The 18,663-nt window shown below is 37.7% G+C and overlaps 1 long non-coding RNA gene across 2 annotated transcripts in view; it reads right to left on the reverse strand.

The window, feature by feature from the left end:
• The window catches only part of LOC110256450 (uncharacterized), a 966,327-nt gene that overhangs the window by 843,528 nt on the left and 104,136 nt on the right, over positions 1–18,663 (reverse strand). Inside the window, exons 2-3 of one of the 2 annotated variants that reach the window (XR_014823582.1) lie at positions 15,627–15,774; positions 10,130–15,085 (exon numbers count right to left, since the gene is read on the reverse strand). The exons of the other annotated variant lie outside the window; for it this stretch is intronic. This is a non-coding gene — a long non-coding RNA (uncharacterized LOC110256450). Of the gene's footprint in view, positions 1–10,129; positions 15,086–15,626; positions 15,775–18,663 lie in introns of those variants that run through there. 2 annotated transcript variants of the gene reach the window in all.

The raw sequence follows: 18,663 nt of genomic DNA on the forward strand, positions 1-18,663 counted from the left end.
TATGATGCCACCATATTAAACACAAAACCTCCAAGGATGCCTTAGAGGAGGAAGAGAATAAATGATTGTTCACAAGTAATTTTTATGATCTACATCTAAAAGCTGCATGTAATAATTTTGCCTACCTTCCTTTCACCAGAATCCAGTCACATAGCTTCACAAGTTGACTAGAGAATAGTTCATCAACATACCCAAGAGGAAAAAGAAGTGGGTTTGGTAAATGTAACCTGTTGTCTCTGCCATAATCCTCCCTTGTGATCAAGAATAACCATTTGCTTTTCCTCCCTCATGTAGAGCACATTCATCCACTCTCAAGGAAAATTAAAAGTCCTAAGCAGGAGTTCCGGCCGTGGCTTAGCAGTAATGAACCCAACTAGTATCCATGAGGACATGGGTTTGATCCCTGGCCTCGCTTAGTGGGCTAAGGATCCGGTGTTGCTGTGGCTGTGGTGTAGGCTTGGAGCTATAGCTCCGATTCGACCCCCTAGCCTGGGAACTTCCACATGCCACAGGTGCAGCCCTAAAAAACAAACAAAAAAAAAAAGAAACAAAAAAAAAACGAAAAAACAAAAAAAAAAGTCCTAAGCATTCACTGTAATCAGCTGAAAGTTCAAGAAGTCCTGATGATGCAAGGTCCTTCTTAATGTGTGGCTTCTCATGGTCTGATGACTAATAAATCCAAAAGAGAAATTATCTGCCACCCTCTGACACTGCATAATGGTAGGGCAGGGAAAGTATAATTGTAAAGAACATTTATATTCAGAAAAGAGAAGAAAAGAAATTATATAGAGTAGAAATCACAAAGTGGTTATTGGTACACAGCAATTCTGAAATCCTATGGAATAGATATTACAACTCTGATTCTGTTCTTTGGAAAGAACATCTTCATCCCCTGTTCTTTGATCCTGAGCTTTCTGGGTTGGGGTAGCATGGCTCTTCCAGGTCAAAGTCCTCATAGCCATATTTTTTAAAAGTCTGGATATTCTGCTCACTCTATAGACAGAAAAGTTTTGGAAATTCACATTCTGCTCATTGTAGGCTTAAGTTCCAACAGTTGAGTTTTGGTTAAATGTTAGTCTGAATTAAAATTTAGTAAGAGATTTTTAGTCCTTGCTTATTGCTTATTTAGACTTATTGTTTCCAATTTGTATAATGTACAGCAAACATACCCAAAATTCTTTCATGAACATAGTTTCCAAATCTGATATATTTATTTGCTTTTTTGCTAAAAGGCTACTACAATATCAAGGGCCACTTCCTTGAGGCTATCAGGTTTGACTAGGAAGACTTTTTTTTTTTTTTTTTTTGGTCTTTTTGCCATTTCTTGGACCACCCCCACGGTGTATGGAGGTTCCCAGGCTAGGGATCTAATCAGAGCTATAGCTGCCGGCCTTTGCCACAGCCACAGCAACATGGGATCCGAGCCGCGTCTGCGACCTACACCACAGCTCACAGCAACGCCGGATCCTTAACCCACTGAGGAAGGCCTGGGATCGAACCCGCAACCTCATGGTTCCTAGTTGGATTCGTTAACCACTGCACCATGACGGGAACTCCTAGGAAGACTATTTTAATAGGCTTCTTTGGCTCACAAGCTTTCTCAGGCATCAAATTTTATCTCCAATTGTTTCAGAGCCACAAACTGTCAACTTTTTCAACTCTTCAAGCACTTTATTACCAGACTTTCTCTATTTCATTCATTTATGCTCACAGGTTGATCAATTCTTTCCTGAGGTCACTTTGATCTTTGCCAACCACAGTTAATACTGACTGAAATTCTCTAACAATTGTATTGTTTCAATGCACTTACCCTAGGACTGCTAACTCATAAGGCATAGGATCTGCCCCCCAGTACAGTAGATTATAGCCTTACCACACACTTTGTGCATACATAATATGAGTTTCCATATTTCTAGCCTTAAATATCCATGTTTCTGAATTCTGTTATCAAAATGCTAAGCCATTACCATGTATTTCAATTTTTATGATGGCCACAGCTCACTTATGAATAAATTTAAGTAGGTTTGCAGCTGAAAGACAGACAGACAGACAGACAGACAGACAGAAAGAAAGAAAGGCAGGCAGACAGACAGACCAAAATCTCTGTGGCTTAATGTATCATATTCCATTGCAGATTGACAACAGGGTTTCTACTATATGCAGTCATTCAGCAAAGTAATTTTGTTATAGTTCCACTCTCTTCAACATGTGTTGTCAGTCAGGATAGCATCAGCAAACAGAGAGAAAGAATGAGAGAAATGGAAGTGGAGACAGAGGGAGGCCTTCGAGAATGCATATCTGCTCTTAACTGGCTCAAACAAAATATCTCGCTTTTGCTTAAATTTTATCCACTGGAACTACTCTCACTGTCTCACTTAAATATGAAGATCTATGAAGGATAGTTTAGTTGTGGACCCAGGCAGAAGCAATGGATTTGGTAAGCTTCTAACCAGTATTTCCCAGTTGGAGAGAGCACATTCATCTGTTGCTCTGAGGGTTTACAGTCTAGAAAATGAGGGAAGATAAGCCAAGGAAAATATTGTACTCAAAATACGGTGGGAATCACTACCAGTTACAAACATATGTGGAACAAATATTTATGACCATGATCTGGACAACTAGAACAGCTGGATGCAAAGCCTCAATACCAAGTGACAGAAAGAGAAGAGAAAATGACTCCAGAAGAATGAAAACTAGGAAAAGGAACTCAAGTTTTAGAAGACTGATCACCATAGTCAGAAGAGAACCACAATAATCTTATTTGCATCAAAGCTTTTACGTGGGATTATTTATTACCACTCTCTATCACATTCTTATATCAATCCTAAAATCAAGACTGGTTCTAAAGTATGAACAGCTGAACTTAAATACTGGGATTAACCTGCCAAGTTTGGAAGACTGAAGAGACAGAAACCGAAATCACCAAATAAAAAGGCCTATTTAAAAAAAAAAAAAAACATCAGAGTCACTGTTAGAGGGAAGAGAAGATCCATGGATGATGGAACAGATACTCAAATTTCTCCAGTCCCTATTTTTGAGACTTTACTGATGCTTAAGACCCAGAGGTGACCAAGAAACAGGATACCATTTTCAGAGGACAGCTTCCTCTCACTTTTGAGGCCAAAACTAATTGACAAAGCATTATTGAACCTAATGGGGTCAACCCAATTCTTCATTACCCTATTGTTGTTCTCCTATAAGTATTTCACTCAAATCAGAGTCTCTAAGGTTTTGTTTTGTTTTTCTTTTTTAGGGCCACATCTGTGGCATAAGGAAGTTCTCATGCTAGGGGTCATATTGAAATTACAGCTGCTGGCCTACACTATATCCACGGCTGAATTCAAGACGCATCTGTGACCTACACCACAGCTCACAGATATGCAGGTCCTTAACCCACTGAGCAAGGCCAGGGATCAAACCCACATCCTCATGGAAACTAGATGGGTTCTTAACCCACTCAGCCATAAAGGGAACTCCAAAGTTTAAAGTTTTGATAAGAACAAAGAGCATTAGACAGTGTCATATCTTAAAGGGCACTACATTTTATTTGGGGAGAGGCTGTATTAAATACAAAATGATTTTTAAAGCTTTGAATCCCCAGTTCAGCTCTATAGAATGAACACTTTTCTCTGCCTAGGCATCCTGGCTTTTTACCATTGACATTTGTTCTACTAATTAAAAAAGAATATGAGTTAAAAAATAACAACTTGCAGTAAATACGTCTATTTTAATCTGTATTTTATGAATGATATTATATTCTCATATGCTGTGGCTTGCAATAATCATGTAATCTATTCTGCATCAGTAAATAGTTATTTATTCTTCTGAAGCTTTAATATGATTCATTTCGCAAGTAGTTTAAGTACCCATTAGTTAATGCTTTGCTGCTGCTGCTGCTGCTGCTGACCTCAGTAGATTTTTTTGGTAAAGCTTTATATGGCATTTGTAGGTCACAAAAATGCCAACAATGTTCATTATGGTCATTTTCCAAACTACCTGACAGGAAAATGTTTTCCCTCAACTCATTTGTATGTATATCCCTTAATTAATGCTTCACCTCATGCCAAATTTTAGTGAAATTCTTGTCACTTTACATGCAGCATGACATTTACACAAATATCTGCTGAATTTCTCATGAGCGATGCACACAGAATTTGTATCCTGTGACTTGAAGGCAGACAAACCATAAACCTAGACCCAAATGCTTGCAGACTGAAAAGCATTAGGGAAATTAGAAAAGTGAGAATCTTTGCAAAAATTGAAAATGTGCCTTCTTTGCTGTCCTCAGAGGCATCATGACTACAAATTGTTGACAACAAACAAATCTTTTAAAACCTGTGTAAAAATTCTTTTAGGGGGTATTTTTAGCAGTTAACTTTGTATATAGGAAATATTTCTCATCTGAGAGACAGATGGAATTTTTTTTTCTTAATCAGAAAAGATATTTAAAGACTTTTAAATGCTCAGAAGCAGAGAGGTACATCAATCCATTATAGAAGGAGCTTGGTCTGGAGATGAAGGTTATTTAAATGATGTCATTTGACTGTTTGGGACAAAAAAAATATGTGCTGGAAACATAAAAGAGTTCAATGAACAGAATTCAAAATGTTTAGATCCAAACTAATTTCTAGGTTAGGAGTGCTTAAATCAATCATGAAATTGATTTACATGAGATGCAACTAATACAAAATGTTTAAATAGCCTCACCTTATTTACTAAAATATCTAGAGCATATAGCATATAGTATAAACATAGGCTCTAGAGCTAGGTGATTTAGGCTTGCATCTTGGCTCTTCTCTAACTCACCGTGGCATTTGGGACAAATTATCTAACCTCTTTACTGCTTGAATTTTCTCATTTAGGAAGTGGCAGAGGGCTTATAACAATAATAGCTTTTTATGACGTTTAAATGAGTTAATACATATAAAGCCATTCAGAATGGTGTCTGGCACATAGTAACCACGCATTAGAAGTTACCTATTACTAGTGTTCCTAACTTACAATAAGACAGCATCAGAGATGTGAAGTGACTTCCAAGGCACACAGCTGCTTTGTGGTCAATCCTGACCCTTGATTCCACTTCCCTGTTAGCCTTTTCCTGACACTTCTTACACAAAATGAAATAAACACAGTCTGGGTTTCAACACCATTGTTAATTTTCAATTTTATTCATATTCAATGAATTACTGGCTAGTCCTGTAGTGCAAGTAAATTACAGTCATCTCCCAACTCACACATCTTTTCTCCCAGCCTTCCTTTCCTTCACCCCAACATGTCTGAAAGCCTTCTTGAATGGAAATACAATCAATTATAACTCAGACAAAGCTCCAGATCTCATTTTCCCTGGACTTTGCTAAGGATCAACACTTAGTCTGCAATGGGCTAAACCTCAAAGGCCACAGTTACATGAGCTACCTTTTTTGTCACCCACTGGATGACATGTTAGGAATTAAAACTCCAAATGCTACAACTTCCCACTGCATACATAGGAATCAGGGCAAGAAGTTAATAGCCAATGGTGAAAATATCTGACACCAAATGTCTGACCATAAGGAAGCCATATGGTTAAAGAGGTGCAGTATAAAGTCATGCAAAAATGACAAATCTGGTTCCTACTCTTGGCTCAACCACCAACCAGCTTTCTATCAAATAAAAGTTAGAATAAGTGACACTCAGTGATATTTAGATTTAAGATTCTAGTGCCATTGTGGGTGGTTTTTGTCTGAGTCTTTTATTTAAGACTCTAGGTTGCTACTTGATGACCTCTCATGGTTCTGAAATATTTTAAACACAATGGTTTTCTCCAGGAAGGGAAAAAATATATGGCTCTCTAAGAAGGAATTAACTTGCAAATAGTCTTCTAATAAAACAAACTATTATGCAGACTACTCACTAGCTGAGTTTTTCACACAGTAATCTTTAAAACACCTACCTAGGTAACAGGGAAATTTTAATTTTGCTGATAAAATTAGATCAATTCATCAGTTAGCTATGCAATGGATATGTTTCATACCTGAGGCAATATCAGCTAAATTATCTTTTTTTAAAGAATTTATTTTTGAAACAGGAAGTCCTGCTAGATTTCCTTGGGGTGAAAAAAGGCAAGGCATTTTAAGGTGTTTTAAAGTTTATTGCGTGTCTTTACAACATTAATGAAATAGATGCCATTTATCAAAATTATTCGGATAAAGTCATTAACCTTGTAACAGTTTTAATGCCCCTTTTTTTTATGTTTTCAAAAAATGATAGATGCTGTTTAGAAATGAGGTTTCTCTTTGGTGGGCAGTACTCATTAAATGCTATGACAATTAAACAATAATATTTAAAACATATTCAGATGCTCCCAGAACGGTCCAATTCTGGACATATCTTTTCTGAAATGGTGCAGTATTACTAGGGTAATTCCACTGAAACTATACTCAAAAGGAATTGAGGAAAATAGGAAGGAAATAACATTTCACATTTTTATAATCAAAGAATTTATACAACATATATGTATTTATATAAGATATGTCCTGCTAGAATTCAGACACTGATGGCAAAAAATGAGCAAATGTACAGAGACATACTTTTTCTGATTCACTCCAGGTAGGAGAGAAAAATAGAGATTATAAGAACAACAAAAAAAGAGATATAGCCAATTTCTCCATAAACATATGTTATTATAGATTTAAGGAAAGATGATTAAGCCTGACAAATCTTGAGGACCAAACAAGATTAAAATGCTCCAAATAAGCAGTATGGAAATGCTAGAGAGTTATAATGCAGGGGAAAAAATTAAAAGTTGGTACTGTTAAGCCTCAAGATCTATTTGAATGCAAATATTTTATAAACCTGGAATAAACTCGGGAGTTAAGTGTCCATTTGAAGAATTGCTTTGATATCTTCACCTGAGCTATGAAGAGAACATAACCTATTTTCGTAATGTGGTTTGACTAACAGGGTTTGTAATAGGTGCAGAAGAGAGTGTGTGGAGATATAGCAAGGTTTGGTCATACCAATTTGGTAGGCAGGAAGCAAGGTACAGACATAAGGAATGCCAGTCACTCCTCAATATCTGCATGTAGTTAACTTCTGAATCAAATTTTAGAAATATATATATCCTTTTCAAAATTAGTGAACCTTTTTTTTTAAGAGTAACAAAGAAAGGCAACCTTCATGTGGATTCTATATTAGTTTGCCATGACTTCCATAATGACATACTACAGACTGAATGGCTTAACAGCAAAGCTTTACTTTGTCACAGTTCTGGAGGGTGGAAGTTTTAGATCAAGATGTAGGTAGACTTGCTTCCTCTGTCCTTGGCTTGCAGATGGTGTCTTCTTGCTTTGTTCCCACATGTCCTTTTCTCTATTTACATGCTTCCCTGGTGTCTTTCCCACTTCTTATAATCACACTGGCCATATTAGATCAGAGCCCATCATTAAGACCTCCTATAGTCTTAATTACCTCTTTAAAGGCTCTGTCACCAAAGATAGTCATAATCTGAGGTATACTAGGGGTTAGAGCTTCAATATATGAATTTGGGGGCAAGACTTCAGCTCATAATAGCATCTATGCCTCTACAATCACTATTTTTCTCATTAAGTCCAGGTCTTCTTGAAGAGGTTCAGAAAACCCAACACTTCGTGATGGAATTTGCTAGAGGGAGGACCAATATCCTATTGAGAATGTTTAGTAGCAGTATGAAGCCTCATCTACTCAATGTTCCTTTATCTTATGGCCAGGACTTTAAATTTACTACTATCTGGTGATAAATTTAGTCTGTCCCTAACACTAAAACATTTGAATTGGGCAGAAACCAGAAACAAGAAGACTGGTTAGAATTGACAGTAACTGAAGATATGGAAAAGAAAGGATAAATTCAAGAGCTATTAGTGGATGTCTTGTTGGACTTGCTGAGAGCTTGCAGGTGCAGGAAAATAAGAAGGTAGATTTAAAATGGCCTTAGTAGGAGCCTTACAAAACTAGCCCTCCCTTCCAGGGAAGGCCAGATCTTAGTTCCTTTGCAAAAGACTCCACAGTTGGTAATGTAGGTAGATAAAAGGAAATATAATATACATATAATATATAAATATAATAAAAGGAAATATTTATATATAATGTGTTTATATATGTGTGTGTATATATATATATGTATATATTTCCAAATAAGCAGTATGGAAATGCTTCTAAAGACTTATAATGTATAAAAAAATTGAAGGTTGGTACTGTTAATTCCCAAGATCTACTTGAGTGTGAATACTTTATAAAACTGGAATAAAAATAGAAGTGAATCTAGGAGTCATTGGCTTAGAGGGTTAAGGAAAGGAGAGGAGAGGAGAGGAGAGAGGAAAGGAAAGGAAAGGAAAAGGGAAGGAAAGGAAAGAGGAAGGAAAGGGAGGGGAAGGAAAGGGAGGGAGAGAGGGAAAGAGGGAGGGAGAGAGGGAGAGAGGGAGGGAGGGAGGAAGGAAGGAAAACAGATCTAATAACTTTTAAATGAGAATCAAGTGAAAAACTACTGTCAGATACTACATGATTTCTACTTGAAAGCGAATGCCAGATTGCTGCAAAACTAGTTCCTAAAAAGCTCACATTACAAAACTGACATTTCATTCCTAATTGAGCTTTCAAGACAACGGAACATTTTCAAAGTCTAATTTCTATTTTATGCACTTATTTTTCCTCGGCATTTTTAACATGTTGAGACGCATGGAAGTTAATGAGGTCAACAATATCAATGTCTGTGATCAAACTGCTAACCAATTAGTGTTTAAACTAGAGAATGAATGTTCAAACTACATTTTCTATGAAATCCTGACTACCAGAAATTGTCAGCCTGTGAGCATATTTCTTTTGCCATTAGATTTTATGCCAGCTACTAATGTATCTATGAAGACTGCTAACATGTTTTGAAGTTTATATAATTAACCCAGCACTAGTGGGTGACACTTAGCAATATGGATCTTGAATTTATTTTTGATAAATTACTGTTTAGAGGGAGAAGTGAAGATTATACTCAGCCTTGCTGAGTACATTACTGCATTGATTAGGTTTTAGCCACAAATTGAACCAAGTTCTCCCATTGCATAAATCCATACATTTTTTTCTACAGCAAGCAAGGACCCTTAGAATAATTCAACTGATAATTCTTCTCACATATAACCATCTGAGCATTTTAATAATTTTAATATTTGAAAACCACTAAAATCTTTCTTGTGAACATCATGCTCACTTTTTTTCTGATCTCTCCCCTCTTTCACCCACATTCCTTCTGTTCAAACAGCCTTCATAGAATAAAGAAGTCTCAAAATTATAGTTTAAAGGGTAGAGGAAAGCACAATACTCTGCCTCAGTGATAGCCTTTGGGAACTATAGGATCAATGTTTATTAGCCTGAGTCATAGGCTGTTCTAGAATTTCTATATAAAACTGGTTTAGAAAAGCAGTCTGGTGGGGAAAAGCAGTGGAAAAGGACCTGGAGAACTTACATTAAGGCTGTATTTACATCGTCCTTAATTACTTATTTTCCCAGGATCAGGGCTGATGCCAATGGAGATTTTTGGGAATCTTCCATGTTCCAAACCACCACCATTCCCACCACTATCTCCCATGGCCAAGAATCACATGACAGTGAAAATCTGCAGCAGAAATTGTTAAATGACAGAGAAAAAAACACAGTGAAACTTAGTATCTATGTTCAGTAGCAACAAATGAGCAAAGCAGGAGAGTGAATCAAGAAAGCAGGACAATTACAATTACAATTGTAATTGTTGCTTCCATAGAAGAGTCCAGGATACAGTAAGCATAAAAGAAAGCCTAACCCAGGCTAGGAAATCAGAGTAGAATATTCCAAGCAAGTTAACATGAAAGCAGTTTTAATGTATCTTCCTATTCCATATGTTAGCCAAATGCAAATGAGTTAATTCATCGAGTCAATAAAAATTTTCTTGAACCCCTACTATGTGCCAGGTACTCTTCTGAGTGCTGGGGATACAGCAGTAAATAAGGCAGACAGAAAACCCTGCCTCTATGTAATTTAAATTCTGGGGGAAAAGGACAAAAAAAATTAATCAATGGGGTATAGGGCTTGGTACTCATCATTAAGGAAATAAATAACCAGGATGGAGCAGATGTATTCTAAGGAATACTTTACAGCAGAAGAAATAAACACGTTTTATTGAAACATACATATCTTAAAACACAGTACTGTGTAAAGGAAAAAGATATAAAATTAGCTCTAAAACATAATACCATCAAAGTAAATTTAAAAACACGTCCCACATCAGACAAACAGTGTCTATGACAAGGATTTGTACATATCCATCTCAAACCTATCAGAGTGGGTGGCTGGAAGGGGAAGGAAGGAGAGTGGGAAAGAGAATCAAGAATGGAGAGTGAAGCAACAATAATACCAAACAAAAGGCAAATTTGACAAAAACTGTGGGAATAGTGGGCCAAGAACTTCAGAATATGATTGCCTTAATGTTATGAATTTAAGTTTCCAAGAACAAAAAGACATAAAAAGAGAGAGAAAGAGAAAATAGGCTTTATTTCCCATTTCATATCACATCTTCATTTTAGTTACTTTGTAATTAAGGTACCTTTAAAGAATACCATGTGAACACATATTTTCAGTTTTCCTTTTTGAAAAATGTGAGAAACTGGACAAAAATGAAATTCAACACTACAATTGCAAAGAGCTGGCCTTCCATATTCAAGGGTCATAAAATAGAGGGAAGCAAAATAAGTCCACTTTTTGGAGGTAGACATTACCTATTTCCACAAATATGATGTATTTATTGTGCAGAAATCAGTTTCCAAAGTGACCCAAGTATTCTCTAAGGAGAATAGAGACCTATCATCTAAATCATTCAAAAAACATAAGTTGATAGCCTAAATACTTCTATAATTCATGAACATTCAATTTTGTGGGTATTTCTAAAATGAGATAAACTGTGCATGCAATCTGAAGATGATTGCTCAGTGTCAGTTTATTTTTTTATTGTGAAGACTACAATTTAGGATACAGTTCCTGTACTGCGTAGGGAAAGTTAGCTATGTCACACATGTTCAGAAGTCACGTCTGAAAATGGGTCATTTGAGTCATATTTCCTGACCACCACTGTTTATTCCAAGTTTCATTCAGTGGAGCCTTCACAACTTTGTCAAGTTTGCACAACTCTTAATTTGAGGAAGCAGAATTATCCTGCCCTGATTGATTGGAGAATTGGGATTCCCATTGCCTTTCTATTGTCCACTTAGCTACCTTCTCATCCTATTTTATAGCTGATTAAAGATGCAAAAGATTCATGTTGAAAAGGCTGGTTCTGTCACACATGCAAATAAAAACTCCATTTCATTTCATTTGATTTTAGATCTGAAAGTCTTTGAATAGTATAAAATACCTTAACAAGATTTCCCCTCCTTTTCCTATGGGATTTAAGTCTATGAGTTCTGAAATAAGGAAAGGGAACCCAGAAAAAAGGAAAACAAAGGGTCCTGAACAGTCTCATCTTGTCCAATATTCCAACCAGTTTTAGAAGCAGCTGCCCCAAATTAACAGTTCTCAAATGTGTTGGTCCCAGAGTCACTTCACAATCCTAAAATAATTATTGAAGACTCCAAAGTGCTTTTATTCATGTGGGTTATATCTATCAGAAATTAAAGCTGATAAATTTTTAAAACTCAAGAACATACGAGCTCATATTCTTTGAGCTGTCAGATCAATGATATCACCACACATCCTTTAGCCTCTGGAAAACTATTGTACACTGTTGTGAGGGAAAAATACCCTTCTAGTATTGTTAGGAAGATAGTTTTGACCTTGAAAATTCCAAAAGTGTTTTAGGGACCTGCAGGAGTTCAGAGGTCAGATTTTAAGATCCACTCTTCTGAATGAATTAACGCTGAGATATATTATCATGGAAATTTTACAGTTTAGTACATAGGAATTTGCTGAATGTCTTCCCCAGAAAATGATTAGGTTAGGGGCAGATAAAAGCCAAATATGAAATGTGCTTGGGACACAATAAAATAAGGCAAAATATGTCTGTATTGGTCTCTGCCCCTGGTTCCCGGTAAAGAGCTCCTAAAACCCTTGTAATGTCCTGAGTCGTAGAGCACTAACAAGGATTTTTGTTTTGATATTTGGTCTTTGACCCTGGTTCCTGATTCCTGATTCCTGAGCCAGAGCTCCTAAATCTCTTAGAATTTCCTGGGTTATAGGAGTGTTTTTTGTTCCAATGAGGTAACTATTGGTGGGCTCCTGAGTAGCATCAAGATAAGTGGTGGTCACCAAAAAAAACCAAGCCATGATTAGAAATTTCTACTCCACTTCCCAATCCCCAGGAAAGGAAGAGAGGTTTTAGATTGAATTTATGATATATCATGCCTATGTAACCATGCCTCTACAAAATTTCAAAAGTACAGAATTAGAACTTCAAGGTGAACATAATCAGGTGTCACAAAGGCATTGTATCCAAACTCCATGAGGATGGAAGTGTCCCAGATCCTTCCTGACCTCGCCTGTGTATCTCCATCTGGCTATTCATCTGTAAACTGTATCACACCCCTTATTATATAATAAATCTGTCAATGTAAGTGTTTCCCTGAGGTTTGTGAGCTGTTCCAGTAAATGACTGAATGCAAAAAAAGGGTCAGGGGATCCTTAAATTTGCAGCCAAGTTGTGCAGAAATTGTGGTTAACTTAGGGACTCACTACTTGTAACAGGCATCTCAAGCGGAGGGTAGTCTTGTAGGGTGAGTTTTTAATCTGTGGGATCTGTGCTAGCTCCAGTAATAACTGAATTGAATTGTAGGACACCCAGCTGGTACTGGAGAATAGTTTGATGTGTGCAGAACCCTCACATCTTTTGTGAATGTGGTGGTAGCACTGAGGAAAAAATGAGAGTTTTTGCTAGACAAGCACCATCATAGTAGTGGCTTCAGTTCTCTCTGCAGCCAAGCAGCCACTCCGTTCTCCCACCATTAACTGTCAGCCAGGACAGCCACCCCCTCTGAATTCCTCCATTCCCCCTTTCCCTCCACCTTTTGACCTACCTTCCTTTGCCCTATTCCCTCCACCTTTTGACCTACCTTCCTTTGCCCTATTCCCTCCCAGTAATATGATTACTGCCTTAAAATGCTCACTGATAGATGGGAATAACATATATTTTTACTTCAAATACATTAAAGGCTCTAAAAATAATAAACAGTAACTCTAAGCTAAAGGAGCAAAATTCTAATGCCTTCTTAGCAGAGCATACATCATGTCAGTCTCATATTGATAACAATTTCTGAGGCCAGATATTAGTGCAAATTTTCACCAGGTGTGAAATTTTACCTGGTGAAAAAAAAAAATCATGCCAATAGCAACCACTATTTTTTCCTAGGTACAAGAATGATTCTGATTTGAAAGATGCTTGGATGCTTTCAAATATCTGCAAACCCACCTCAGTTCTTGGCACATAGCAAGTCCTCACTAACATTAAAGTGAATTCCACTGAATCTATCATCAATCTCTTTGTGTAAAAACAGAAATAGCTGAAGGCTGGTGGAATTCCCTCAAGCTATTAAAATACAATCTACTGTGTTTTCTGTGTATAAAAATGCACATCTAGTGCATTTGCAAAGTTAAGGCAGTTTCCAAAGGTCCCAAATTTAAGAATTTAGATAAATGAACCTATTTTTATTCAATTCTTCCTTCTTACATTTCTTCCTCCTTCCTGTATTTATTTCTTTTTTCAACAAATAGTTATTAGGCACTGTCTTAGTCAGTTTGGGATTTAAAATAAAAATATCATAGGCGAGGTGGTTTGAACAACAAACATTTCTTTCTTACAGTTCAGGAGGCTGGAAGTTCAAGATCAAGGTGCCAGAAGATTCCATGTCTGGTAAGACCCTGCTTCCTAGCTCAGAGACAACTATATTCTCATTGTGTCCTTAAATGGTAGAAAGAAAGAGTAGGCCCTCTGGAGTTTCTTTTTAAGGGTGCTAATCCTCTTCATGAGGGCTATACCTTCTCGACCTAATCACTTCTCAAAGGCCCTCATCTCCTATCATAATGATAGTTAGGATATAAACATATGAATTCTGGGGAGACATAGTCTCTCACAGGTACCTGTCACTGTTCTTTGTGGTTTGGATCTGTGATTCAATAACACAGATCTTTCTGTGTTGAAGGTGCTTACTTTCAGTGACACAATAGCTAACAAGCATATTAAATAAATAAACCACTGATATCGATGATGTTATTTTGTGTCATGTTAACTTGTGGAAACTGGAACTTTGATGTGGAATCACCATCCACGTACAATGTTAGTTAGAGTTAGCCCAAAGCTGAATTTGTGAGAGAATTCATGTAGGTATGAAAAGATTTAGTAGAAATGACTCATGGATTATGGAGGCTGTCTGCAAGCTGGAGAACCAGGAAGGCCAATAGTGTAATGCAGAGTACAAAAAGCCTGAAAACTGAGGGCTTATAGTTTAAATCCCTGTCTGAATCGAAAAGCCCCAGAACAAGAAGAGTCAATGTCCAAGATCAGGCAAAGATAGATGTCCTAGCTCAAGCAGAAAGCAAATTTGCCCTGCCTCCACCTTTTGTTCTATTCAGACCCTCAGCAGATTAGATGAGGCCTACACATATTGGTGAGGGCCGTCTTCTTTACTCAGTCTACAGACTCAAATGCTAATCTCCTCCAGAAATGCCCTTCCAGACACACCCAGAAATAATGTTTTATCAGCTATCTGCCATCTCTTCACCCAGTCAAGCAAAAAAAATTAACCATCACAGTGGGAGCAAAACAGCAGCCACTACTCTCTGAGGATTGATCTGGTTGGATGAAGTGAGAAGCAAAAATGCAGGTACAGGTGGTTCCAGCTTGTCTTCCCTGATCACATCAAATTCATGTCCCCTCCAGCAGGCCGTGCTGGCCAAGAGCAACCCTGGGTCAACCACCATACACAGCGGTGACAGCCTTCCATAGACTTCTGCACCAGCTCTCCTTTGCATATCACAGGATGTGCTGCCTCCCCAGACTTGACAGCAAGCTCCAGCTTGTACTGCACTAGCGCTAGAAAGCCTAGTTGGGAACTCTGAGATTGGCCTGGATTAGAAAAAGAAGTTTTAGAGTCATTAACATATGGATGAAATTTAAGGGCTTTGTAAATCACCTTCCTGTTGACAAAATCAGTATTATCTAATTTAGCACACATCTCTAAAGTATGTAGGACAAGTATCATGATCCCTATTTTGCAGATGAGAAAATTAAGTTTCAGAGGTCACACCAGTTATAAAAGGTAGAACTGATACACAACCTTTCTGCTAACTGCCGATCCTCCATTTTTTAGGACATATCTTAAGATCTAGTAGGAGCTCTAAAAACTATAATTTAGAGATTATCTATTTTTCTTGACAAGACTATTATTAATAAATTTGTAAGAAAATGAGGACTACATCTATATAAGCTCTCTACTCTGCAAGCATCAATGAGCAATGTACGTTTTACCATTTTAGTGATGGGAAAATGGAATTTCACCAGGCATATGTCATTTCATTTCTATAATTCTCATTAATCACCATGTTCTACTCCACAAAACTCCCTAGTTTTTCCATTATTTATCCTTCTTTCAATACCAGATGCTTACCTGTCCCACCTCCTACATCCATCTTCCAATTTTACGAATATTTCCTCAAGGCTCGTTCAATTACACTTTGTCCTCCAAAGCAATTTAACACCATCCCTGCTCCTGTAATCTCTCACCATCACACTCCTCAACCGTTGTTGCTTCAGTTCTGTGAAAAAGCCAGTAGGCAAAATTTCTCCAGTACCAGGGTCTAGATTAATCCTCTCTAGATAGTATAGGAAATCTTAAAAAGAAAAAAAAAAAATCTTGCTACAAATGTTTCTCCTGATCTAAAGGCATCTGATTTGTGGAAAGAAAGGAGCATATTATAATGAGCACAACATATAGGATCAAAAAACCTGGATTCTAGCCTTATTTCTACCATATAATAGTATCACATTATTTCAGGGTTTCTCACCCTGGACAATATGACATTTTGGCCTGGGTAATTCCTTGTAGGAGGTTTAGAGAATCCCAGATGCCAGGAGCAAACCTCCTCACACTGTGACAACCAGACATGCCTCCAGACATTGCCACATGTTCCTTGGGGGGGGCCAAACTGCTCCCAGTTGAGAGAGAATCACTGTGTTGGTGAGATAGGTCAGCTTCCTCTTTTGTAAACTGAAGAGATCGCACAATCTATGTCATAGCATTACTAAGAAAATTAAATGAGATTATCCCCTTTTTTTTTTTTCTTTTTATGGCCACACCTGGGGCATATGAAAGTTCCTGGGCTAGGGGTCAATCAGAGCTGCAACTGCCAGCCTATGCCACAGCCACAGCAACACTGGATCTCAACCAAATCTGAAATCTAGCCACAGCTAGCAGCAACGCTGGATCCTTAACCCACTGAGCAAGGCCAGAGATCAAACCCTCGTCCTCATGGATACTAGTTGGGTTCTTAACCCCCTGAGCCACAATGGGAATTCCAAGATTATCTACAAAGTAATTAGCTTTTCCTCTATTTAACCACTTGCTTAGGGGTTTCTAACCCATCTAATCATAGACACCAGTTAAACATTCCATCCAATATTTATAATTATAATCTTTTTATTTAAAAACTAAGGTAAATAGTCTTGGTCTCTGCTTTTCTAACAGGGACAGAGTCACATTTGCCATTCAATTCAGTATTCCTCTGATTATAGCACGACATTTGATTCAAAAATTCATATTCAGTTTTAGAAACACTCAGAGGATAGACAACCGCCACTACATTTGACAGAGCCTTTTAAATTTGGGCAGCTCTTTCCCCCAATCTGCATTACAATTCAGTGAAGGATGATCTACCATAGTGAGAAATGGTCTGGACAAGCTTCTGATTAGCAGGAGGTTCCAAACAGCACTGTCTCTGCCAGACAGATGTCAGCAGAATCCAACCTCCCAACCTTCTTGCAACTGTGCAAAGGAGCTGCCTAACTACACTGCTTTGACATGCCCCTCATTAGTTAAGATTTCATACAAAGATTGTTCGATAATAAATCCATTTTTTTTCCAGAGGTATGTGTTGGCCCTTCCAAAACCACCCTGGCATCAATCCCAGGACATAATTTATTGCCTAATAAGCAAGCAAGCTTTTCAAGTATTTCCTCTCCTCCAAATCTTACTCTCTGTGAATTGACTGTCTTGCTGCCAAATCCAAGAAACCTGAAGCTAGGTGGGAAAGGGAGGGGGATTCTTAAAGACACAGTCAATGCTGCACAAAAATTTAGAAACAGGGAGAGAACTTCTTCCTGATTGGCTGTGGTCACTGACCGATTTGCAATGTCACTCCAACCACTCCTTTCAGAAGTCTAAATCTGTGAGACGTTTCCTACCAACAGCTGTCTTTCTAATTCTACTTCTCACTTTAATTTCACCTGGAAATTCTTCTATTTAGCTCAACCTACAGCCCCAGAGAGGGTTCTGATTTAAACAGGAAGTTTCAGATTTTCCTGATAGGCTAAAAGGCAGCTCAGACCTATAGCCAAATTCGACCCCTTGCTTTCCCCTTCTTCCCTCTTTGTAGATCTCCCATAAGCCTGCCTTCAAGATCTGCAGTCCTTTTTCCAGCATTAGTGTCTAATTATGATTGGCTCATCCCCAACCCTTGTCTTTCAAGGCCATTTTGACCCATCTGGTCCTCACCCACACTTAAACCCTGATACCAAGTACAACTCATCTTCCTTGGCTTAAGTCCTTCGTCTAATCATCAGTGATAGACTGGCATCACAACACCTGAGGTGGCATCGGACTATATTTGACAAAGCAACATAGTTTTTGAACTTTTGGACAATTGTTGGCCAGAAGAATTGCATATGAGGAGAAAAAATAACTTTTACATTGATAAAATTTATCCTTTCATAAGTAAGCTGCTTTCACTATTTTTTACAGTAGCCAAGATTTGGAAGCTATATAAGTGTCCATCAACAGATGAATGTATGGAGTTCCTGTCCTGGCTTAGTGGTTAATGAACACAATGCGGGTTCAATCCCTGGCCTTGCTCAGTGGGTTAAGGATTCAGAGTTGCTGTGAGCTGTGGTGTAGGTCACAGATGTGGCTTGGATCCCATGTTGCTGTGGCAAAGGCCAGCAGCTACCGCTCCAATTTGACCTCTAGCCTGGGAACTTCCATATGCCATAGGTGTGGCCCTAAAAAAACAAACAAAAAAAAAAGCAGATGAATGGATAAAGATGTAAGATATATATATGTGTGGGGGGGGGTGTATATATGAAATGGACTATTTATCAGCCATAAAAAAGAATGAAATATTACCATCTGCAGCAACATGGATGCACCTAGAGAATATCACACTAAGTATGTCAGTCAGAGAAAGACAAATATTATATGAAATCACTTATATGAGGAATCTAAGATATAATACAAATGAATCTATTTACAAAACAGACTCACAGATATAGAAAACAAACTTACAGTTACCAAAAATGAAAGGGAGTGGGAGGGCAGGTGGTGTGGTGGGAAGATAAATTAGAGGAGTATGGGATTAACAGTTATACACTACTTATATATAAAAGAGATAAGCAACAAAGTTTTCCTGTATAACACAAGGAATAATATTATA

Source organism: Sus scrofa, chromosome 13, assembly GCF_054392235.1.
Source record: "Sus scrofa isolate SSC_HxYL_T2T_F1_AM1 chromosome 13, Sscrofa_HxYL_maternal_Yorkshire_Landrace_v2.0, whole genome shotgun sequence".
NCBI classification, from domain to species: domain Eukaryota; kingdom Metazoa; phylum Chordata; class Mammalia; order Artiodactyla; family Suidae; genus Sus; species Sus scrofa.